Consider the following 26,551-nt stretch of genomic DNA (forward strand, 5'->3'; position numbering starts at 1 on the left):
AAAATTACAGGAGGCTTTAACATCTACTGAAACATAGCTTCATATTTCGCAACTCATACTCAATCCAAAAAAGACCAAATTACTACATTTTCCCCAAAATCCTCTCTCATGAAACACAGGCTGATTAATTGCACTTCTATTCAAACCAAAACAAAATTAACTGCAAGAATGCTCTCAAAAAAAAAAAAAAACAAGTATGCATAATTCCCCAATATACCGATATACTAAAATCCTTCTAGAAGGAGATATACACACTAATCCTGGCCCTACCTGTCACAATGAACATAAAGATAATTCTCTCCCACACACTTCTATAACCCAACAAAAGCCAGTCCCCAACCCTGGTGAGCTAATGTTTGCTGCAATAAATGTTGGACATATAAGAAATAAAACTGCTGAGCTACATGCTTGCATTACCTAGCATAAGCCTAATGTTCTCGCTGTAACTGAAACTTTGCTTTAACCCAGCATTAACAACACTGAAGTTATACCTCCAGTCTATAATATTATCTGTAATGAACGTATAAAGAGGAAAGATGATAATATTGCTTTTATACTTCCCAATACTAACCACATTTCCCTACAGCAAACCAACACCAAAATTCAGTTCATCAGAGCGTCCTATTGTTTTTCTCAAAATAAATAATTATAAACAAATACGTATTACTGTCCTTTATATATGGCGACAATACAGTTATACTGGAAGATATCCTACACTGGATATCCATAACATTTCTCAAGAAAAAATATTATTAGGTGATGTGAATGTCAATTGGTTCCACACAAACTCTAACTCCTCTACATCTAGCATGAACTTATATGGTTCACACAACTAATTAATAGTCCAACACATTACAGAAAAACATCAAATTCTCTATTAGACTGGATGCTGGTGTCAGACCTTAGCAAATACTCCATCACAGGTACAGTGTCAGACTTTCTCGGTGATCATGTCCTGATCTATATGACTAGGCAGCTCACACCTCCACAGTTAAGCAGCATATTTATAAAACAATATGTAAAATTTCCAAATTTAACCCAGGAATGTTCATTACTACACTATCATCTATTAAATGGAACTTCTTAAAAATCCTCACCTTAGATGATGCTGTAATTGAATTCAGTACAGCTTTTCTAAATATCCTAAATATCCTTGCACCTCCTAGAATGAAGAAACTGAAAAATAATGCAGTTTGGCTATCCTAAAACAGTAGAATGCTAATGCAGGATAGAGAAAAAGCATGGGCGGAATGGTAAAAATATAAAACACCTCAATATCTTGAAAAGTTTAGAATGCTTTACGATTGTACTAAAAATCAAATGAAGCAAAAAATATACTTTATTAACTTTCAGAATAGTACTAAATACAACCCTAAACAATTTCAGACATCTGTTAAAGAAATCTTACATTCCAGCCAAAAATTCAACCGAAACTCCTTTCCCTTTAACTTAACACTCAAAGCTGCAGTACAGTTCAACTCTTATTTTATGGATAGTATATCATCTCTAACTGAGGATTCCTCAACATCTAATCCCAACCCTGTCCAACAGCCTCATATCACCACATCCACTTTCATCTTCAAACCTGTGCCAACATCCTATATAAAACTACTCAAACAAATTTAAACCATGCTCTCCTTCAGTTGATGACCTTCCAAGAGAGTATCTAAAAACAGTAGTCAACAACATTGCCTATCCAGTCTCAATCCTTATAAACAGGTCAATCCAGGAATCCCATGTTCTCTCACTCTGGAAAAAGTCACATATTCCCCCTCTGCACAAAGGGGGAAATTCAACAGACATTAACATCTTTAGACCTATAGCAATCTTATCTCCCCTCAACAAAATGCTATAAAAATGCATTCAAAAACAATTGCTAGAATATCTCCTGCAGGACAAACTCCTAATCCCCATACAACATGGCTTCCGTCCTTCCCATAGTGCTAGCACTGCCCTTCTAACCTATATAGATACTGTCAATAAAGCTAGAGATAATAGCAAACTAGTCTCTTTCTTATTTCTAGACTTGTCAAAAAACTTTGACACAGTTTGTCACAGTAAACTTCTACTTCAGACATCCTCACTAGGTCTCTCTCAGCCCACCCTTCTGTGGTTCAAAAGCTACCTGTCCAATAAGTATCAGTCAGTAAAATGGCACTCCACACTCTCTCCTTACCTCCCAATCACCACTGCTGTATGACAAGGCATTATCCTTGGTCTCCTCCTCTTTAACATTTTCACCAACACCCTTTATACTTCCACACAACAGGCCACCCTAATACAATATGCAGATGACTCTACTCTCGTTTGTACATCAGACAACATGGCACACCTCCAAAAAATTACAGGAGGCTTTAACATCTACTGAAACATAGCTTCATATTTCGCAACTCATACTCAATCCAAAAAAGACCAAATTACTACATTTTCCCCAAAATCCCTCTCTCATGAAAAAACAAAGCTTAAAGTCCACTCTCTTGATAATACAACCATCGAAGTCACTTCTCATACCAAACTATTAGGCGTGATAGTGGATGACAATCTTACATTCGACCTGCATATACAAAATTGAATAAGAAAAACTCATAAAAAATTATGGAGGGTTTACAGAGCCAAAAACTTTCTCACCAACGCAACTAAAACTATACTTGTCACTACTTATCTCCTCCCCATTCTTCTTTATGGTACTCCCATCCTTATCAACCTCCAGGCTTCACAAAAATTAAAACTTGAACAACGATATAACAAAGTTGTTAAATCTGGAATACATAGTCCTGTCAGAACCCACCATTGTATAGCACTGAAAAGCCTACATTAGTTAGAACTGCCACATCAACTAACATATACACAATTTCTTATCATCTATCCATCTGCCTGTCCAGCACTGAAAAAAAACATTCTATACAACTATGTTCCCAGTCGGTCATTGGGATCCAGTGACCAAAAACTCCTGTCTGTCTACAAACCTAGCAAATCTGCTAGGCATTGTCTGTATTTGTACAAGGTTACTAAGGCCAAGAACTCCTTACCTGTATCCATCAGATCTATACCTTCTCTCCCACCTTTCAAAACCACTCTGAAAGACTTCCCAGCTAAAATCTGGCTCTGTTCTTGCTGAAAACCTGAATAAAGTATATCCCTAAATGTGAACAAGTACCTTTCATTCCTTATACCTCCTTACTCTCCCTTCTTCATTTACTTCCTTACTACTGTTTAATTTCTTCCCTGACTTTCTCTCTAAATATAGCATACGCCTGTTTTTCCCTCACTTCACATTGAAGTTCCTAGTTGTATTAGACTAACTACCTTTAATTTTTCTAAAAACTGTCTAAAATTTCTCTAAATATTAAATGATTGTCATATACCTTGCATCAATTATTAACCAATGTTTTTTATATCTAATTTGTTACAGTTATTTAAACTGCAAATGTTTTTGCTTTATTTCTGAAGATTGTAAAATTATTGTTCTTAAAATGTTTTGTAATAATTTGGACCCTCTGCTGAAAATGGGATTCTACCCAGTCAGACTTTACCAGTAATCAAAGATCAATGAATACATAAATAAATACATATTATCTTACTTTATGCATTTAGTTGTGACATTTCAGTTAAGAAGCTTGTAAAACAGTTAAATATAACCTTGATTTACGGTACATATTATAAGACTGACACATAGGTTCATAGGTAGGTAGTAGGCTATCTGCCTGAGGGCATTTATAAGCCTAGCTAGAGTGTGTCAGCTTTCGCCGCCCCATTGATTAATTAACTGAGCCTCTGTCAAGAAGAGACAATAAAGTGATCCCAGGGGTGTATTTTCTGTTACCCATCCACTCGTCAAGGTTTCTCTTGAAGAGTGTTCGTGAGGGGCTCTGCCTAATGTAGTTAGGAATTTTGTTCAAAAGCATGGGGAGTCTCTGTGACAGGAATCTATCCCTCCAGCATGTTCTATTTATTGTTGTGGCAAGGTTTAGCTCACTAGAGTGAGTGGCTCGCAGTGACTTGGATTTCTTTAGGTGGAGTATGTCCATCAATTCTGAGTTGGACATGGCTTTGTAAGTCAGGCAGAGATCACCTCTAAGTAAGCAATATGCCACCGTGTACAGCTGGAGTTTTTCCAGTCGGGCTGCATAGGACATATGTTTGAGACCAGTAATCCTCTTGGTGAGGTACTTTTGTGGTCTTTTTAGCTGTTGGAAGTGTCTTGTGAGGTACATCCTAAACAGGGCATTGTACTCTATGATGAGTCTGCTGAGTGATGAGTAGAGGGGCACTATAACCTCTTTATTTCTAGATGCGAACCCTTTAGTAATTAGATGGGCTACATAGAAGGATTTCCTAACTACTTTGACAATATGACTGTCAAAGGAGAGATTACTATCTACCTGGGTCCCCAGATCTCTTATTACCTCTTCTGTATTAAGGGGGCTGCCACCTATGTGGTAATTCATGGTGTTTTGTTTTCCCCAAACGGTATGACTATGCATTATTTGGCATTTAGCTTGAGACCATGACTTTGACACCAGGTGTCCGTCTCAGTAAGGCCCTTTTGGAGAATGTCCGTGTCAGCCGGAGAGTCAATTATGGCTCCCAGTTTGCAGTCATCAGTGAACTTGGTTAGCCATAGTCCTCCTGTGTTTGCCTGTACTTCTGAGAAGTATATGCCGAACAGTAGGGGTCCCAGGACCGAGCCTTGTGGGACACCACTTGTGACTGGTTTAGAGTCGGACCGGAAGACCGCTATTCTTACCGTGTGAGTTCTGTCTGTAGAGCAGTTGGTTAACCATCTCGTGACATAGGAGTTTATGTTCAGGCTGTTGAGTTTTTCTATAATTCCCGAGTGGGGAATGGTGTCAAAAGCTTTGGCGAGGTCAAGGTAGGCTGTGTGAACTACCTTCCCCTCATCTACGCCCTTGGTGACTGTCTCGAAGAAGTCAACCAGGTGTACTAGACATGATCTGCCCTTAACAAAGCCGAACTGGGTCGGGTCAAGTGTTTGGAGGTTCCCAATGTCTTTGTTAATGACTTCCATGATGTCCATAAAATCATGAAGATTAATTTACTCATTTTGCAAGTAATTAATTTACTGATACAGTGTTTGGTTTTGCCGCCTATACTTTTCCTGTTTTACTTTATACAGTACAGATTTCTGGAGTCATTTACCCTTATGATACCTTCTAGCCCAATCTTTTCAGAAGCCACACCGCTACATCCCCGTTACTAATACATACTAACTCCAACATCACTATACTACAAGAAACTGCAGTCACAGAATTAGTATGTATAATATATATGCACTTAAATTATTGCTATTTGGAGGACTAAAGTTATGGTCCACAGGCCTTCAGTTGGCACCCATCTAAACTGAAGACAACTGCAATTTTTTTTTGCTACATATAATTGCAGATGTCCATGAGAAAATGTATAAGGCGTATGCACTGGATTCAGAGACAGCATTAATAACTCCATTGATACAACAATTCAAGACACTGGTTATGTTCTAATCAATTACCTGATTATGTTACAGATAAAATACATCCTATTCCCATGTAATACATGTCTCTTATTCCAGAAATTATTTCTATCATAATTAACATACACAAATGTCAATATACGTCTAATATATATTTATCATAAACTACTAAAAGATTTTAACAGTACACCATCTAACAATTAATATAAACTTGTATCAGAATATCAAACTGAGAGTTAGTGGAGCATACATTGGTATGGTGTTCCATCTATCCATCTAAAAATTAATATAAACACATATCATGGAAAACTGTCTCAGAATTAAAGTGGAAACTTTAACCTTGTAATCTGAAAAATCATTCCCAAAATATTAAAAATACTAAAAGATCAGTATGTTTCTAGTATATATCTATTTATCATAAACTACTAAAAGATTTTAACAGTGATTCACTTAACAATTAATACAAATATGTATCAGTATAGCTGACTCAAAATGAATGTAATACCCTAATAAATAATTCTTACTATTCCTTTTAGTTCTTCCTCCTCACCATTTTTAAAAATGTTAGGTATACATTTTTGCAAAGGGTATTTTTCATGCATTAGAAACAACAAAAAATGTTTTACATAACACATTTCACTGATGATAGTGTTCAAGTCAGTCATAATGTATTTTTGCTTAAATTGTCCTATGAATGCAGCTCACTGGCATATTTCAGTCTACAAACTCAGATTTAATTTCTGTTTTTAAAAGCATCACATTTCTTTATCAGTATACAGCGTCTACCTTTTCATGCATCGATCCCATAGTGTGTTGCTGAAGATCAGACTGCTCTCCTTTAGGTTCTGCTGACACCAGCCCATATGTATATCAGCAGACCATGAAACTGTATAATTACACCCGAGGCTGAATACTGATAGTCATGGCTTTATCAACCATATTCCTCAAAGTATACACTTTGCAGTTAAACAATTTAAATACACAAATTAAAAAATGGCCTTAAATGGTGTAATAAGTCTTCAGAATATGTCTGAATCAGTAATACAGCTACTTAGCACTCAGTACACAGATGAGGGTTGTGCTGGCCCATTCCATATGAACATTTCTGGTATTACATCTTGGGATATTTGTTTTTTGTTTTCTTTTTTACAAATAGTTATTTCATTATATCAGTTAGTTTGTTCATGTCTTTCGGCTTTTCCCGCTAGGGGTCGCCACAGCGGAACTCCGGTCCGCTAATGATTGGCAGTTGATTTTTACATACCGGCTTGCCAGGCCTGACGCACAACCTTCAACGAAGGTACGCCCATTCACGCATGTCTCCATGAAGGAGACGCTCTAGCTGAGAATCAAACCGGATAGCGTCTTACTGTGAGGCGACAACGCTACCGCAGCACCACCACCGCGGGTTCATTATATTACTTAGTAACAGGTTACAAGTCTGTTTAAGTACATGTTTGCATGCAATGTGATACTACCTGTATTGGAATTTTTGCTAGGGATAATTTATAAGGAATAGCAGAGATTATTGCTTATTAGTTATGAGGTCTCAAATTTTAGTGTTTGCATAGTGTTACATTTTTGCCTGCACGGAGTTCCTTACTTTCTCTCCTATTCCTTTATTTCCCTCCCCGTTTCTTTTCCATTTTCTTTTACTGGAAAATTTAATAAAAATGTTTAAAAATTGTTTAATCAGGATTTCCTGCAATATCATTAAATAAAAACTAGTAACTTCTCTTGGAGTTCTTCAGTCTCAAGCTTTTCCTATTTGAGAGGTACTTCTGAAAAAAATTGCATGATCAAAAGTTTCTGCTGGCCTTGTTAAAAGGGGGTGATGAATAAAAACAAAAACTGAAGGTATGATGTGGGATATTTAAACTTATTCATTCTCTGATGCCCACTTTATCCAATTCTCAGTCACTAGGGAATCAAAGGCTATGGTATCAGTCACATAAAGCAGACAGGTCTGATGTCAAACCATAGGATCACCAATTTACCAGCAGCATGTATTTGGGCCCTGAGAGGAAACCGTACCATCTAGCAAAAAGTCATGTGTATACAAAAATGATATGTAGACTGTTAGTCAAAAACAGCAAACTGTATCCAGAACTCGTGGCCCAGTCAGGAATGCTGTCCAACACAGTATGCAGAGGAATGGAATATCAGTTGTTGCTGTGCAACCAGCAAATGACAAGAGATGTCACATGATCTGCTGGTCTTTAAAAACATCTTTCAGAAATCAGGACGGGTGGGGCCAGTGCACAGTACTTGGAAGAGCAGAACATGAGATAGTTAAAAACAGGTGGCACAAATCCTAATACCAGTGTTTGGAAAATTGAAATATCATTATACTTCAATAGCTTACACTCTCAGAAATAATGGGGAAGAACACACAGAAATTGGAAATGTTGTTGTTTGTCTTTCGGCTTTTCCCGGTTAGGGGTCACCACAGCGGAACTTCGGTCTGCTAATGATTGGCAGTAGATTTTCATGAACGCCGAGGTGCCAGCTCGACATCCAACCTTCAACGAAGGCACGATTGGAAATAAAAAGAAAAACATATTAATATGTGTTATCTGTACTAGTAGTAAAGTACTAAACATTTACAGCAGGGAGATCTTTGTGCTATACAGTTTGGGAGAGTCCAGAAATCTTTCCTATCAAAAGTGACTAATGCCAAGCCCAGACTGGTCAATGTGTATAATATTTTCTTTTTCTCTACATAATAGTTTTATCTGTTAACTTTAGAAAAAGAATGCCATAAATGACAAAATTCCCCACAATAATGAAACAATAATATCTCAACAACAGTTATTGAAAAAAGAAAAACGTTGACATGTTTAGTTCAAGGTTATGAAGAAAATATATTAGACATTATTTACATTTTCCTTCTACACAAAACTGAAACAAACTATTCAAGGACTATACAGTAGCCTTTGCTGGATCATGCATTTAATTTATTATTTTAAGTCTTCTAGTGCCTTTAAAAGAAGACAACAGCATGGAACAGATACATTCAAATGAAAACATAGTTGAAATAATAGATTATTACTTGCTGTGAAATGAAACCCCATATTCTTTATTTTTATGAGTTTTTTATTATTATTTTTTGTGTTTAAGCCTTTTTATTCGTGGCATGCCCATTGCAGTAAGCTGAGATAAACATGCTGTTTATCCATATCTTTATTATAATGCATGACACTTATTTCTTGCAACTACACGTGTAAAGGGCTTGTGTGTTATGTGACTCTACACTACTACCTATATTTAAAAAATTATTAACCAATTAAATTACACCACCTTCACTTCTAATGTTTGGTGTCTTTCAATGTGTTTTCAGAGACTAAGAAAGGCATTCAATGTGTTTTCCACCTATTAAGCTAAGGTCATAGAATCTAATAATCAACCAGTTATTCATACATTTCTTAAATGCTGAGTGTTTCCATTTTTCCAATACAAAGTGGTAAGGCGTTCCAGCACATACCTCTCCTGACATGAAATATCTTTCTTAGTAATGTAGTTCTTGCCATCTTAACATCCACAAACATATTTTACTTTCTAGTCACCAAGGGGAACGTTCCTTAAGATTAAACCCCATAGTTACCCCAAATGTGTCACTATGTACACATTTGAAAATAAAGATTAGGTCATCCCTAACCAATCATTAATTGGTGGAGAATAAAAATAATTTCCCCAGTCTGTTGACATAACTAAACTTTTTGATACAATTTATCTGGTAAAACTTCTTTGTATAGTTTCTAGTTTAATTATTTCAAAACTATAGCTACAGACTGATGTACTATATTCAAATGTTGGCCTAATTACCAATTTAAAAATTGGGATTAAGCTCCTATCATCCCTACTAGTTATTAATTGAATGATTTTTCTAACATTGTAATGGCACTTCATTGTTGCATCCATTAGATTTGAACCAAAAGAAAATTCCTTGTCAATCTTAATGCTTAAGTCCCTTATACAGGCTACCTCTTCAGCAATACTATTTTAAAGCAAAAGGATATCCTGGATTAAAAGTATAAAATTAAAAGCTCTATTTTTCACATTAAACTCCCATTTCCATAATTTAGACCAAACCACCAAGCTATCCATATTACATCGCATCATGTGTTGGCCTGAAACATTTGTGAACACTGACCCAATTTTTGAGTTGTCTGTGAAGTTTGCTACTTATATATCCATACATAAGGGAAAGCCATACATAACCATGGTAAATTAAGTAGACTCCACTACAGATCCCTGAAGTATCCCTGAGGTTAACATCAGAGATGAGCTTTCCAATATTTAACCTGACAATTTTTGTTAGTCAGCCAATTTCCAGTCCATCTTACAACATACTTATTAACTTTTTTCTCATCCACTAATCTCAAAATCACTCTATGTAGGTCTGTATCAGAGTCTTTGTCAAACCTAAATAGATCACATCCAACAGACTTAATGAAGTGACATATTCAGTGGAAAGACAGCAGAAGGAAAATGGCAAGTTTTGAAAGAGAAATTGTATGAATATAAAAAACGAACAAAAAATGTTTAACATTAGGATCTAGGCACACAAGGTCAGGAGAATATGTTTCGAGAAGAACAAGACAATTTAGATGAGATACAAAACATACAGCAAATGGAAGTAAGGCTAAACTATAAACACTGGATAGACGAATTACGGTGTGAGATCGGAACAAATTTCAAGAAAATTTATATAACGATATTCAGCATAATAGGAAACTATTTTTATAGATACATAAGATGTGGTAGGAGTAAAAATATACAAATCATTAAACTGTGCATAGATTCTAAAAATGTATTCTCAAACATCAGATTACAGACATTTTATAAAATATTATGCAAAAAGTAGTTTGATTCCACAAAGAGGTTGACAAATCGTGCTTGTAACATCCAAGTATTTTCAGATACTGATAATTTAATAAAATAGTTACAAAACTAAAGGATGCATAAAAAAAAATTATAAAATATAGGAAATCAGCAATGATGAAATTGTTTGTAAGTTACATCAGACCCAAATTACAGTATGGAATAATAATATGGAAACCTTAAAAGAAAACTAGGATGACTAAACTGGAAATAGTACAGTGAAAATATGTCAAGGGTATACATGGATGTCAAAATTCAAATTATTATGAAAAATTAAAATATCTGAACTTCTACAGTGTTTCATATCGGTATTTAAAAGGAGGCCTTAGTGGTATAGAGAGAATTTAGATACAACTATCACTGGCAATGTTTGGGATTATCAAAGAGAAGCAGAGAATCATCAGACAACCTGTGTAGGAGATTATATAGCAATTACAGAAGTACTGATTCTCTATGAATGTAGCTAATGAATGAAACATACTACCAAGTTATATTAAAGAGAGCACTACTTTAGATATTTTTAAGAACTTGGACATTTATAATGAGAATGGTTGTTTTGTTATACTGACAGACTAGAAGAACATTATTGCCTGTGCTGTATATTTGTATGTATGTATGTATGTACGTATGTATGTATGTTAAAAATCCCCTGTGCCCAATACTTCCCATACAAGCTGGTAGAAACTGAATAGGTTAGTTTGAGAAGAATGAATGACTTACAGTAAAGCCATGCTAGTTTATATCTATTATAGAAGCTATTGTGTCAAACATCAAATCATTAATCACCATCTCAAAAAATCTCCTAAGAATGGCTGATACGTTTATCTGTCTACAGTTATCCACAGATGTCATAGCACCCCACATGAAAAGGGTATTACTATGGCTTCCTTGCAGATTTCAGGTACAAAGTCAAATTTTAAGGTTTCCTGGAATACACAGAGTAGACAAAGTGTAACGCTCTGTAATATTAATCAGGAAATACTTATTAATCCCAACAGGCCCTGCGGCTGTATGGAGTTTAATAATATTTACAGCATCATCCAGTACCATATCAATTATTAATGGACATATGTCTGAATTTGTGAAGGCCACAACAGGGGCTAGACTCCCACCTGAGCCATTAAAGTTAGTAAACTTATCTACGAAGACCTTTTCCAAAGTTCAGGGACAGTCACAAGACTGCCATTCACTATAATGTTGGGCTGGCTATCTTTTCTGTATTGACTTGTGTGTTTGTAAAATGCGTTGTTATTATCAACATTATATGCAGCCATTAATGAGGAGTAATACATTTTACTTAACATAAACACACACACACACACACACACACACACACACACACACACACATGCGCGCACGCAAGCACACACACACACACACACACACACCCACACACACACACTTTCTTTCTGCTTCTGTGATGTCCGTTGTATTTAGGCAACAGCAAAGGTCTACTGTTTTTACAGAACCACGTTCCAGTCACTAATATACTAGCGTATGACTCATCCACTATTCTTGCTTGTAGTGCAGCAAATTTGTTGTTTAAATTTCTTGCATTGCAGATAAAAAATTTCAAGGTGTTCATTTCTTTTGTCTTAAAGAGACATTTTTTCCATTTTTCACCCTAAAACTTTTTTACTATTTTGGTTAGCCTACCCAATAGTAGCATGTATCCTCAAAGGATAAAAAGAAGCCTGCCCAAAGTAAAATAAATAGTTGCATCACACCTTTCTATCTGATACAGTTAGTAGACTGTATAGCTACCTTTGCCAGTAATTTATTACATCTTCGTGCAGGAATAACAAAAGGCATCAGAAGTCTAAATCCCTTATTTTTACTCATGGTAATCATACCTTTTATGTCACTTTCAAATTTAGATGCATTACTTTTACCTGACTTGTTAACTCCACCAATCACAACCACCAAATCATATGCCTTTTTATCAGATATGTTACACATATTTAAGCTGCTAACAGTGACTCTCTCTTTATTTTAGGCAATACATTTTGATGCCTTTGATCATTGAGTCTTCAATAATAGGAATTCAAGTGTCTTACTATAGTCAGAAATCTTACTATAGTCAGAAGTAGACATTTCCCTGATCTCCTCATTTCTAGGGCAGTTTCTCTAGATATCTACAATCCTTTCTTCACAAACATAATCTCCCAAGTGCACTCCCTCTCTTTTTTAACTGTCTCTTGAGATTTATCCTGATACACAGCCTTCTTTGTACTAGTAGCCACTAAGCATACTTCTCAGCCTTTTAGTGCAAGAAATCTGAACAAAGCCCAACAAAATGGGGGGACAAAGGCCCAAAAATAGAGCCATATTTTAAATATTCTTCACAAACTTAGAAAGTTACTAGAGTAACCGGGTTTGTTTAACATACATTTTCCGAAGGATTTGAAGTCTGAAACTCAAATGTATGTCAGCCTCAGATCATCCTAGTGATTTGCCAGAAAACCACACATTTTATGAGGAACAGGCCAAAAATATGAACCAAAAATCTGGACATTCTGTGAAAATCTGGACAGTTGAGAGGTATGCCACTGAGGTTAAACGGTTTTAATTTATAACATCATTGACATATAGATGCTTTCTCATCACTGCAAGTTAACTCCTGCTTCTCCAGGTTATAGGAGACGGGTACATTGTGTACAAAATCAATACAGTTAAATAGTCTTAGTTCAGAAACTACTATTGCTAAAGGAACACGCGAGTTACATTGTCAGGTTTATACCACCTTGTGTTTCAAGATTTTAACAACTGGGAAGATACTATCTCAACTTTCTACATTCTTTGATAGACCCCCCCCCCCCCTCAAAACGTAAGTTCACTTTCACTGAACTATTTTACATATGACACAGACACCATTATATGAGTCTACTCCTCCACTATACTTGTAGGTTACCTTCAATATTCTCAATTTGGGTATCCATATCACTTAACTTCTCTTTTCTTGAGGTGTCTTTGCATTTTACATGCCAAATTTTTCTCTGCATTCCATTCGTCTGTAATACCAGCAAGCATTAAATAGCACTTACTTTCTATTAATACTCCTCTATCTAATAAATTGTTTAGAAAATACTATATATAATTAGGGTAATATTTATTAGTGCTTCACACTAAAAGGGAAGTCCTATGTCAGTCTTAAACAAAACAGTAACCTTATCTCCCTCCTTGCCTCCTTGTCGAACATGCCTAACATGCAAAAACATGCAAAGCACAGCTTTGTCTCTGTACACTGATTCAAAACTCATAGATACATTCGCTCTTCTCACATCTGCTTGAGAAGAGTGGAAGAAATAGTGCAATATAATTATATAGTGGAAGAATATACTGCAATATAATTGTACTATATGATTTTTATATGTCAATGATTCTATTATTATATGTCAACGATTTTATTTTTCTTCATACACCTTTGCTGCTATTTACCAGTCTCATGCAATATAACTGTATAGTACTATCTTGTTTTTCTAAGTGATTTTCACTCTAATTGTATGTATTGTTGTGAAGATTTTCTCCCCGGGCCTCCACTGAAAATGGGCTCTTTACAGGCCCAATGGATTTTCCCGGTTAACAAATGCAATAAATACATACATACATACATAAATAAATAAATAAATAAATAAATAAATAATAGCAGTCTGGTGTCTATCAAATGGCTCAGGACATCGTATAACTGCTACCCCGATCTCAACTCTCCCTCCGTTTTGCCTCCTGCTTGGCAGTGAAGTGCAGCTGTGGTAGAAAGAAGAAAAAACTAAAATAAAAAAAAAAATGTCTTCCCTAGACCCAAACAAGACTGTGGAGTGAACTTAAAGTAAATTAAAACACCACTGCCTTACAAATCATTGGCACATTCTATTTGCCCTTACTCTTCTCTCGCTCATTAGTGGCTTGAGAAGAATGGACAAAATAGCAGTCTGGTGCCTGTCGATTACCTCAGGTTTTTCTTGAAAAAGGTATTACCTACTCTGTATACATGTATATCAGCATAACTGAATGTATCTGTAAAACTGCTTCATCTCTGTAAATGAATATTGCCTTTATTGTGTTTCTAAACTTTTTACATTTGGATCCATGCATATCTTTCAAATTTCTGATAAAAACATGCTATAAAGAACACCACCCCAGTTTTTCAAATCATCCACTCCACCTCAGTCTTTTCCCTATATACCTCTACAGTATGGTTCTGTATTTCTCTTTGTCTGTTAGCCTTGTGCATTTCCTGGTAATGAACAGATGTAGCATACATTCATTTCTAAGCCAAGAAAAGAAAGACAAGAAAACTCATTCTAGTTCAAACAGAAGAAATAACTAAGGAAAAGTCTGCATAAAGTTGGGAAGTCAGTGTGTTAATCTCTGAAAGGGGATTGTTGACATTGTTCCAGTAAAGTCTTCATGTATTAAAACAAAGGAATCATAACTTGGTCTGCTTCCCATGAAAAGATCATTAAGTACAATGCATTGTTAAACCATTCCAAGAGTTTTGTGATGTCAGAGTAAGCAAAAGGGGACATTTTGTGCTCTGTTAGACATGCATCCTGTCAGAACACTTGTAAATTCATTAAATAATCAGTTGGCAGTAACAGGACTTTTTTTCGGATGAGAAAAATAAGCTAAATTGAGACATGTACAGCCATACAAAGTTTCTTCCAGAAGGTTAAAAAGGTAAACAAGGGATGTTTCTCTCTTTAAAAGTGAATAAAATATGAAAGAAAGGAAGAAAGAAAAGGTGAAGTGGAAAGGTGGAAAGAAACAAAGTGGGTAGGTGAGTTATACTTTCTGTTGCATGGGAATGAACCATTTGTGACAGTGGAGAATGGTGTCTCTGCTACAAAGTAGTTTACAGCTTGCATGCATTCTCTGGTTCTACTGTTCCACCACACTGTTTGTTCATATGATAAATTATGAATAAATAAAGGAGGCAATGATCAACATACAACAATTATTTTATACAAACAAATAAGAATTACAAATCATTTGCTGTTCCTGTAGCAAACATTTATTTATATATTTGTTTGCACAGATAACTGAAATGGAACATCAAGGCCCTTTTTCAGCTGCTACCTTATTTCAAACAGTGAAGAAACAAAACTATAAAACAGTAAAGAATAAAGACTTTCGGCTTTTCCTGGTTAGGGGTCGCCACAGCGGAACTCTGGTCTGCTCAAGATTGGCAGTGGATTTTTACAGTGCCGAGTTGCCGGCCCGACGCCTAACCTTCAAAGAAGACACACCCATTCACGCTCGGATACACCTGCATGTCTTTAACGTCACTCGACAGCGAGGAGGACTTGCAGACTCCACACAGAAGGCACTCCAGCCGAGAATCGAATGGGAGAACCTCTTGCTGTGAGGCAACAATGCTAACCGCTGCACACGTGTAATATCTTACCATAACCATAGATGTCCTTCTCTTCCATGTTGCAGTATTCTAGTTGTGGGATTTCCTGCCTCAGGCGACTTGTACGTCAGCTCCTATACAAAAGCTTCAGCTTGGCTGTTGCAGCTGCGTGGGACATCACACGTATGGCCATAAACCAGGGGGCTTAAATGCGACATCTGCACACACAATCCTCAGAACTTGAAGCTCAGTAGGTAGAATAGAAGGCCCAGCAGGAGAAGATGCCAGTTGTATCAGGTATGGGACCCTAGGGTCCTTCTGTAGCATAGATAGGTCCAGGGTGAAGCTGGGTTGAAAAGAGAATGAAGAAGGGGTTATTGGTGGGTGGGAAGGAATACTGCAACATGGAAGAGAAGGACATCTATGGTTATTGTAAGATTTTACACAACTATTCTATGTCCTTCTATTCCTGTGTTGCAGTATTCTAGTTATGGGAGAGTTCCACAGCTTAGTTGGATGAGAGGGTGGCGGATGCAGAAGAGGATTCTACAAAGCCCTGTAGGATTGCCCTGGCGAATCCTGCACATACTTTTGAGAATTGATCTAGCTTGTAATGTTTGGTGAAAGTGTGGATAGTAGACCATGTGGCTGCTTCCATAATGGAAGCCGTGTCCAGACCTTTTAGGAAAGCCTTGGAGGTGGCCATTGCCCTTGTGGAATGGGCCTTTACTCCCACTGGGGGGATTTTTCCATGGTGGGAGTAGCAGAGACAGATGGCTTTCCTGATCCAACATGCAATGGTTTGTTTGGAGACTGCCTTGCCCAATGCTCTGGGGTGAAAGGAAACAAAGAGTTGTTTAGATTTCCTAATGGATTTAGTTTTGTCCAGGTAAAATCTTAGTTGCCTGTGTACATCCAGGGAGTGGAGCATCCTCTCCCCTTCATTTGTGGGAGAGGGAAAGAAAGTGGGTAGGTGGATAGATTGGTTTAGAGACAAGTCATTGACCACCTTGGGCATAAAGGAGGGGTTAGTTCTCAGGGTGACCCTGTCCTTATGGAAGGTGGTGTAGGGGGGGAAAGCCATTAAGGCTTGCAGCTCTGAAACCCTTCTGGCTGATGTGATAGCTACTAGAAGTACTATTTTCCATGTACATATCTGTAGGGAAGATGTCCCAGCAAGTTCGAAAGGGTGTTGGGTAAGCTTTTCCAGGATGTAGTTAAGGTCCCAGGGCAGAGGGATAGGCTTCTTTGGAGGTCTCATGTGTAACACCCCTTTAAGGAAGAGTTTTACGTCGAGCCTGGCTAGCAAGGGGGGGGATCACGAGGCAAGCAGGCTGATACTGCAGAAAAGTGTACTTTCAGTGAAGAATAGGAAAGTCCACTTTTTATCAATTGACACACATAAGTAAGAACTAGGGGGGATCAGCAATGCAAGAGTCCCATCCCTTGTGTAGACAACACTTAGTAAATCTTTCCCATTTAGGTAGGTATGATTTTCTTGTTGTAGGTTTCCTGGCCTTCTTCAGGACTGAAAGCACATCCTCTGAGTAGTGCTGTCTGAATGGGATCAAAAGTTTATCACCCACAGTGTCAGGGCCAATATTTGCAAGTGTGCATGGAGGAAAGTTCCTTTTTCTTGTGTCAGGAGGTCCACCTTGTAGGGTAACTTGTAGTGATTGCCCTTGGATAGATTGTGAAGTAGGGGGAACCAGTACTGCCTTGGCCAGTAGGAAGTCACTGACAAAATTTTCGATTTGCCCTTCCTGATTTTTAGGAGGTCTTTCTGAATCAGTGGGAAGTGGTAAAGGCATAAAGAAACTTCCCCTCCCAGGAGATGTTGAAGGGATCTACTCTCCAGGCTAGAGGGGAGTAGGTCTTTGAGCAGAAGGTCTGCAGCTGCCGGTTCTGGGGGGAGGCAAACAGGTCTATTTGAGGAGTGCCCCACCAGTGGACTATATCTAGGAAGACAGTCCTGTCTAGCATCCATTTGTGTTATGGAGAGGATGTCCTGCTTAGGGGATCTGCTTGCTTGTTGTCCTGCGAGGGGATGTATGTTGCCTGCAGGGACAAGTTGTGGCAAGAGGCTAGGTCCCATATCAGCAGGGTTAGTCTGCACAGCTGATATGCCTTGGCCCTCCCTGTTTGTTGAGGTACCACATTACAGTGGTATTGTCTGTTAATATTAGAAGAACCCCTGGTAGAAGCAGAGGGGTAAAGATTTTTGAGCTAAGAAGACTGCTGTCATTTCTCTGACATTGATGTGTTTGGTCTTCAAGGAAGGGTGCCAGTTTGCTTGAACCCTGCAAGATGCCATTGTTGCACCCCAACCTGAACCTGACGCATCTGTATGCATTACTTGGGTTGGGGGGTTGAAGTGGAAGTCCCGGGTTTAGCTGGACCTGTTGGCTCCACCAGGGTTGGGGTTGGGAGGACGGGAGTCTCACAAGGGATAATTGGCTAGGCTTAAAATGGCACGCAAGGGCAGTTAGCTAAGTACTAATCTATGAACCTATAAGCTGATTTCTTCCTTTAGACAGGGAAGGAGGGGAATTAGTTGTTCTAAGTGATTCAGGTGCTGTGACAAAATGTTTTTGAGGTACCACTGTAGCTTGCGCATATGCATTCTGACCAGTGGTAGCATAGGGAAGGTTTCTGCCATTAAGCCCAGGAGTCAAAGGAATTGCCTTGCCGTTATTGTCTGAGAGTGTAGGATCTCCTTGAAATGGGAGGTCAGGAATAGTACCTTGCCCTGTGTGAGAAAGACCTTCATTTTGTCTGTTCGGATTCTGCAACCCAGAAAAATCTTGTCCTGGTCTGGGTTCAAGGAGGACTTTGGAAGGATTAGGGTGAACCCTAGACTCTGCAGAAGGGGCATGGTGAAATGCAGATGATTTGAGAGGGCATCTTTTGACTCTGCCAGTATTAGGATGTCGTCCAGATAGGGGTAAATCTGAATTCCCTGAGTTCTGCAGAAGGCAATGGCCAGGGCTAGGCATTTTGTGAATTCTCGGGGGCAGTGGACAAACCAAAGGGCAAAGCAGCAAATTGGAAATGAGAGGAGGGCCCAGAGAAATGCAGGAATCTTCTGTGGGAAGTCCTGATGGGTATGTGTAGGTAGGCCTCTTTTAGGTCCAAGATGGCCATGAAAGCCTTGGCTGGTAAAAGAGGTAACAGGGTGGGAAGTGACAGCATTCTGAAGGTGGGCACCTGAAGGTAAAGATTTAGGAAGGTGAGGTCTAAGATGCATCTCCAAGGGCCGTCTTTCTTGGGGACCAGGAAGAGATGGGAGTAGAAACCTTTTCCTTCCTGTCCTGAGGGGACAGGTTCTATGGTACCCAGCCTCAGCAGGTCTGTCAAGACCTGTGGAAGGAGATGTAGCTGTTTTATGGGGGGATATGGGATGCCTCTCCTGGGTGGTTTTAATTTCCAGGACAGGGAATATCCTTTTTGGATTATGGATAGTATCCACAGAGCCGAGGTTATGGTTTTCCAGAACGGGAGACAGTGGGGGAGGTGTGCTGAGAGTGGAAGGTGGGCAAGGGAGTCTCACATTGTTGGGACCTCCTCTGTCCTGAAAGGGTTGCCTGGGCTGAGGATGTGATGCAGCAGGTCTGGACATGGTGGGTCTTCTTGCACCACTTCTAGATCTGGATGAGGAAGTACCTGTCTGAGTAGGGTTTCGCCTTACAGAGGTGGCTTTAGCAGGGTAGTTTCTGTAGTGCTTGGGAATGGGGGACACCAGCAAATGTTTTATGTCCTGCAATTCCTTACTTTTTTCTTGCAGATTCTTGAAGAGATCTACAGATTGTTTTCTAAAAAGGATATTGTGATGCAGGGGGACATCCAAGATGTTTGACTTGAAGTCTTCTGGGAGATTCTGAAGTCTCAGCCAGGAGTATCTCCTGAGAACAGAAGCAGATGCTGCAAAGCAAGCAGATCTAATCGAGTGTCTGGCTACTTGTGTAGCCAGAGAAAGTTTGGAGGAGATGTCAGCCTTAATGGGGCTGTCAGGGATAGAAGCCAGCATGGAGGAGACTTGAGAGACCAAGTCCAGAGCATACTTAGTCATGTGTGTCTGATAGTTAATGGCTCTGAAAGCCAAGGTGGAGGAGGTTCATAGGTTGGTACTAGGCTATCGGCCCTAGGGCCTATAGAAGCCTAGCCATAACAATTCCCTGGATATTTCTTCCCACAAGATTTACTTCCCTGGACCCCTGTCTAGCAGGGCAACTGACGTGATCCCTGGGGAGAATTTCCTATCTCCCATCCAATCATCAAGGTTCCTTTTGAAGAGGGCCAAGGAGGTGCTCTGCTTGACATGTATGGGCATTCTATTCCAGAAAGTGCATACCTTCTTACCAATCCTATCCATAGATTTGCTGTCTTTATCAGTGGGTAGGAGTGATGCAGAGGGAAGCAGCCTGAATTGCTTATCAGGGTAGGTGGCAATCACTGCTGGGTCTGCCAAGGGTGGTTTGACTAGGAATTTCTGCTCATCAGGTACCTTGTAGAAGTGATCTGACCACTTGGGGGCAGGTGGCTGTGACTCTGGGGCCTTAGATGCAGAATTGTCATTTGTGAGGTATCCCATTTGAAATAATCTTTCATCTTGGTGATGGTCTCACCAAGTGTAATATCCTCAGGGGGTGAATCCCCCTCAATAGATTCCTCATCAGGTGAATAATACTCCTGGGGAGATGCAATTTGGGAGGTGTAAGATATAGAGTCCTCTGAGGAGGAAAAGGAAGTATCATGCTTTTCCTCCCTAACCTGACAAGGGGGAGGTAAGAGGATGAAGCAGGCCTAGGGCTCAGCAAAGGTAGAGTAGTGGGGGATGAGGCTGACGGCCTAAGGGCCATAAAGGCCTGCATCAGGGAAGAAGTGAAGGACTGTCAAATCAGTAAGCCTTCTGCAGTGGAGGAGGCATGCTTGGTTTTCTGTTTCTTTTTAGCCGGGGTGGATGTTGGAATTGGCCTGGAATCAGGTTTAGTAGGAACCGTACCCAAAATCCGGATCCCGGTCAGAAGTACCACAGATTCTGGTTCCCCCCTCGACCTCGATGGTAGTCAGTGTCTGGGTAGGCTCCATGGACGTGCCAGTCATCAGCTCAATGGCTTCCCCAAAGGTCGTTGTTGAAGTCGACGGATCTGCTGGGTGCCCCTCAGCTCCTAAATCGGCAGCTGGCTTGGTGTCCCCTAACGGAGCAGCAGGTGAAGAAAGCCTAGGAAGCTTGGGCTTCTTATGAGGAGGTTCTGACGCGGCCTCCGAGGCAGGATCCATTCTTAGGGTTAACCGCTTAAGGCGTTGGTTTTCTAAGTAGAGGTTTAGTGTGGCCAGATGGCTGCGTAAGGACTTTGGCACAAACGATTGACAAATGGAGCAAGCGGAATGGTCGTGCTCCCAGCCTAAGCAAAAAACACACCGATCATGGGCGTCTTTATGGGGTATCTGGTGCCCGCAGTGGCATTTACCCTTTTTACCTGACATTGGCTATAAATTGCTACAACAAACCAAGCCTAAGCAATAACAATCTGGTATGAAAGAGAAAATTAAATACCCAATGGGTTACTTAGCTTTACTGAGACGTCTGATGAGAAAGAGTGAACACACAATGCTCGGTCGTCTGCGGCTGAAAAGTTCTGAGGATTGTACGTGAAGATGTCACATTTAAGGCCCCTGGTTTATGGCCTTAAATGTGATATCCCAAGCAGCTGCAACAGCCAAGCTGAAGCTTTTGTATAGGAGCCGACGTACGAGTCGCCTGAGGGCAGGAAATCCCACAACTAAAATACTGCAACATAGGAATTACTTATGGTTCTATGCAAAGGGAACAAGACAAATGATTACTTATAGCACTGCTGAAAACAGCAATCATAACTTACCTAAGAGATAAAATATTTGCTGGAGAACCATTAAAATATAATGCAAGTGCAAAGCTGTGCAGACTATTTTGTAAAAATTACATAAATAATTAATATGACACCTATAATCCTTGCAGATTTTACCAAAACTGGTGGAGCTAGGAAACATTTTTTTTTTGGGGGGGGGTGCCTATGGAGTAGACTTTTGGTTGCTGCTGGTGCCTCTCCTCAATCTTGGATGCCAGGACCCCCTCCCCCCATGTCTGAGAGGAGGTTGACTGGTTCGACTGCAGTGTCATACTTGCAGTCACAATAGTTTTTTTATTTTAATTTCTTCAGAGATTAACAAGACCTGGAAAACTGCTGAAGTGAGTGAAGTAGAATTTTAAAGTTGTTGCTGGAAATGGATCAAGATAATCTGGCACATTTTTTTGCTTTAAACTACTGTGAAGACCTCTGCAATAGTCCATGACTATGGTTTTATAAATTAAGGGACAAATCAGCAGGTTTGCTCTGGAAATAACTTGCAGCAACAGTAAGCAATGGTATTTACTTTGAGGTACATCTTTAGCCCTATACATAAGAAATATTAACTATACATTTCAAATAAACATAATAAATTCAAACTGTATAAAAAATTTTCATTTTTATTTTCTTAAATATCAATATATGACAAGTTCGTAAAACAGATAATGGATATTTACTTCCATACACAGAAGATCTGAGACAAAATGTAGCAATTTTGGGGACATATTAATACCCATCCCACCTTAAAGGATTAGGAAATTGTGAGATGGCACAAGCAAGTTCCATACATGTATAATATGCATATTTACAAGTGTAAAGAAAAATGCAGGCATACATTTTCTTAAAAATATGAAGTAGAAATGTGAATATGCTTGGTCATTTACACTGGGCATCATATTTACTTTATCCATGAAATAATTAAACAAGTTTCAATGTCTTGTATTTGTTTTTCTAACAAAAAGAAAATTCAAAGGGATGACCGGGATATGTGGTTGTTAAAATGGATGAAAGGTCACAATCATGTTAATAAATAAGCAATATTTTACAATTTCAGACCTTACTAAGACTGAATTACAAACTCAGACAATCTTACTCTTTGTTTTAAATGGTTATAATGTATAACAAACTATGTTATGGTTTTGTTCATTGACTATTGTAGTCTTTCAGATGTACTTAACTTCAACATGAGATAATGTCAAGGCATAGCTTTGGACGGCGCAGTGTTGCAGCAGATGCTTTGTTGCCCTCAGCAAGAGGTTCTCCAGTTCGATTCTCAGCTGGGGTGCCTTCTGTGTGGAGTCTACATGTCCTCTCTGTATTCATGTGGGTAGGTTTCCTCCAGGTTTTCTCCCATGTTACAAAGACATCCGTCTGGAGCGTTTCTCCCAAGGCCTTTGTGAAAACTGGCTTTGTTCCAAGTTGGGCTTTCCCAGTAAACAAATGTAAAATAAATAAATAAATGAATAGCTAAAACATTAACTATGAAGAGAGATACGGTAGAAACAGCATATCATAATATGTCAGCTGTAGCAAATAAAACATGCTAATCATTATTTCAAAAGTGTTTTATCAGAAATGTAAATTCAAATTCATCTAGACACATTAACTATTATTAATCTGCAAAAGCAATTATTGACCACATCTCCAGTAAGTCTTCAGTTATCAAAACAAGAGAATCATAACTCAAACTGCTTAGCACAATACAATTATTGTCAAACAGCAATAATATGCCATTCTAAGCCAGAGGTCACATTTTCTGCTGCACTTAATAAAGAGAGACATTATGGAGCTTTCAGACCATGTGCCTCAGACAGGTATGAGCCTAGCATTGAACAGCCTATTACCGTCAAGAGGATGATGCCACAATATGAGCAAAAATGATTGAGTTAAACAACTGACTGTCTTTTGGTGTCATTCTAAGGGGATCCAATATTTTCAGCATAGGAGGACATGGTTAACATTGCTTTGCCAAGAATGGTCTACACCCTTCCTCTCTAGGCTTTCAAATACTGGTTAAAATGTATCCATCCACATCGTGCCTTTTTTAGGCAATTCAACCAAAAAAAAGATATGAAAAAGTCCTGGACGCCACGTAGGTTAAAAAATCTTTATAATATTCACAAAACACAGAGGATGAGTGCTTTCGTCTAATGACTAGACTTCATCAGATAAAAGCACTGGTACAAATTACAACTTTTATACACCAATTCTAATTAAGTTAATTACATTCAATCAACTTTTAAAGGAACATGTATATAAACCTAATACTGCCCTATATAGGTAAGACTTGTATTACTGAAAAAACTTAATCATATTTTTCTTATTTTTCTTGTATACATTTCTTACACAATAAAATATCTTATAAAATAACCAGAAGAATTTGTATTTAATATTATAATCAATTGATCAATTTTATGTATAAAAATATATAAATATATAAATGTATAAATATTTTTATCATAAATTTATGTACAAATGTGTTTGTATATGTTTGTTTGGTTTAAACATTTTCTGCTTTTTTATACAATACAGGTTTTATACTAATATAATCGTTTAAGCCAGGTGGGGTGCTTGATTTACACCTAAGCTGCCATAACAGTTCCTTGTGTAGCAAAACATTTTTTATATCACCCCCTGCCTTGGAAAAATCCCTTTGAACTAGATCAATGATACCAAATTTAAATCTTGTAAATGTAAAAGGGCAGGTTACACTATGTTTGTACAAAGCACTAGTTTCTTTGTAAGTCCTGATGTCATATAAGTGTTCATAAATACGGTCCTTAAATGCCCTCTCAGTTTTACCTATGTAATATGCACTGCATGAAGTGCATAAAGCCATATAGACCAACATTTTAGACTTACAATTACCTTTAATAAATCTCACCACACTTTTCAGGCTATTGTTTAGTGTTACACTTGCCTCACTGTATATATATGCACAAACACTACATGCTCCACAAGGATTAGTGGCCCTGTACTGAATAAATTCCTTATTTCCTTTTTCAAAAGTTCTCTTAAAATTGTTTCCCACCTTGTATGTAAAAATAGGTTGCTCTCCCACTAACTTATGTATCTCCTTATCAATTTTCATTAAATTCCAGTTGTTTTTAATAATGTCTAAAAATGCCTCTGATAACGTGTTGTATTGAATTATACATGCTGCATTATATTTGTTCCTTTCCAATTTAACAGCTTGAGAGATCTGTAACGGTTGACCTAATAAAGCTTTATATTTAGTACCCCATTTTTTTGTAACTTCTTTTAGAATTTCAGTGACCATTTCTAAGGGATATTCTCTTTCAATAAAACATTTACCTAGGAAATTCATTTCCCTTTCTAGATCACAAAAGTCAGAAGTCATCCTGGCTATCCTAACTGCTTGACCTTTGATCAAGCTTTTCTTTTGTGCTAACGGGTGATGACTACTATAGTGTAAAAAACTGTTGCACCAAGTAGGTTTCCTGTAAATGTTTGATTTGAAACCTGTAGAGGTCTTAGAAATAGTAACATCCAAATAGTTGATACTATGTTCATGGTATGAGTGTGTGAAAGAGAAAAAATGTGTACATGAATTTATATATTCCATAAAAAGATTAAGTTCTTCCTTAGGTCCACCCCATAACACAAAAATATCGTCCAGAAATCTCAAGTATAGTTTAATATGGTTGTAAAAAACAGAGGGAAAGACAAATTTGTTCTCCCATTCTAATAATACTATGTTAGCATATGTGGGAGCACAAGCGGCACCCATAGCAATACCGCTAATCTGTTGGTAAAACTCACCTTGAAAGTGAATGTAGTTAGAATCCAATATTATCTCAACTAGTTCTAACACCAAAAGAATACTGTCCCTAGTTAAGGTGGAGTGTTTAAAAATACAATCACTAAAATATTCAAATCCTTCTTTTCTAGGAATACAAGTAAACAAATCCTTCACGTCAATAGTGAGAAAGATACAATCCGTACTCCACAGATCTTGGGTCATTTTGCTCAAAAATTCCCATGAATCCTTGATTAAATGAGGAGTTTGATTGATAATCTCCTTAGTGTGTTTATCTACATATACAGCCAGTGGATGTGTTTTAGAGTTCTTTGCAGATACTATCGGTCTAAAAGGGGGTGCTTGTAGCGATTTATGCACCTTAGGTATTCCAAAAATATTCGGAATATTTGGATGCAGTTGTTTTAAGAAATTATATGTCTTAGAATCTATTCTGTTTTCTAATAGGTATTCTTCAAGCAATGAATCTATTCTGCTGTACGTTATATATATCTGATTAATGGAGACAGGGGTATATGTGACAGTATCTAATAAAATATTAGTAATAACATTGTTGTAATCTTCTACGTTGTAAATAATAACCCCCCCTCCCTTGTCTGGTTTCATAATTCGCAGAGTAGATTGTGTCTGTAGTTGATGTAACAAACTACTTTCTTCCTTAGTAAGATTAGAATTAACTCTCTGCCATCCGTTTTTAACGTAGGTTGCATATATTTCCTCAGTAACAACTTTTTCAAACAACAACAGGGTGGGATGTAGTGGAGGGTTGAATGTACTATGTCTCACCAACATATCTCCCCCCCTGTAGTTGTTAATGATAGCATCTTTACCCAGATTGAATGTAATATTCAGATTTAATTTTCTTAAATATAATTTCAAATCCACTAACATATTAGCTATGTCACCATACTGCATTTTTACAAATTTGAATCCCTTAGAAAATAAATGAAAATGTAATTTAGTCAAGTTATGGCTAGTGTAATTAAAAATTTTGAACCCTTTGTATTCATAAAGTATACCACAATGGTCATTTAATTGAACTATCTCATCTTCTTCCCCACTTTTTTCCATCCATAATTTGTGTCTAAGTGTCCTGGATGTCCTGGGTCTGGTGGAAAGGTACTCCTGCTCGCTATCCTTTCTGACCTCCTGGGAAGAAAAAAATGACCCTCTTC

At 38.1% G+C, this 26,551-nt stretch overlaps 1 protein-coding gene across 3 annotated transcripts in view; it reads right to left on the reverse strand.

The window, feature by feature from the left end:
* DACH1 (dachshund family transcription factor 1) overlaps positions 1 to 26,551 on the reverse strand; it is a 1,758,683-nt gene that overhangs the window by 916,481 nt on the left and 815,651 nt on the right. The gene's annotated exons all lie outside the window — the stretch shown is intronic.

This window comes from Protopterus annectens, chromosome 5.part0 (assembly GCF_019279795.1).
Source record: "Protopterus annectens isolate FY-2018-M chromosome 5.part0, PAN1.0, whole genome shotgun sequence".
NCBI lineage: Eukaryota > Metazoa > Chordata > Ceratodontiformes > Protopteridae > Protopterus > Protopterus annectens.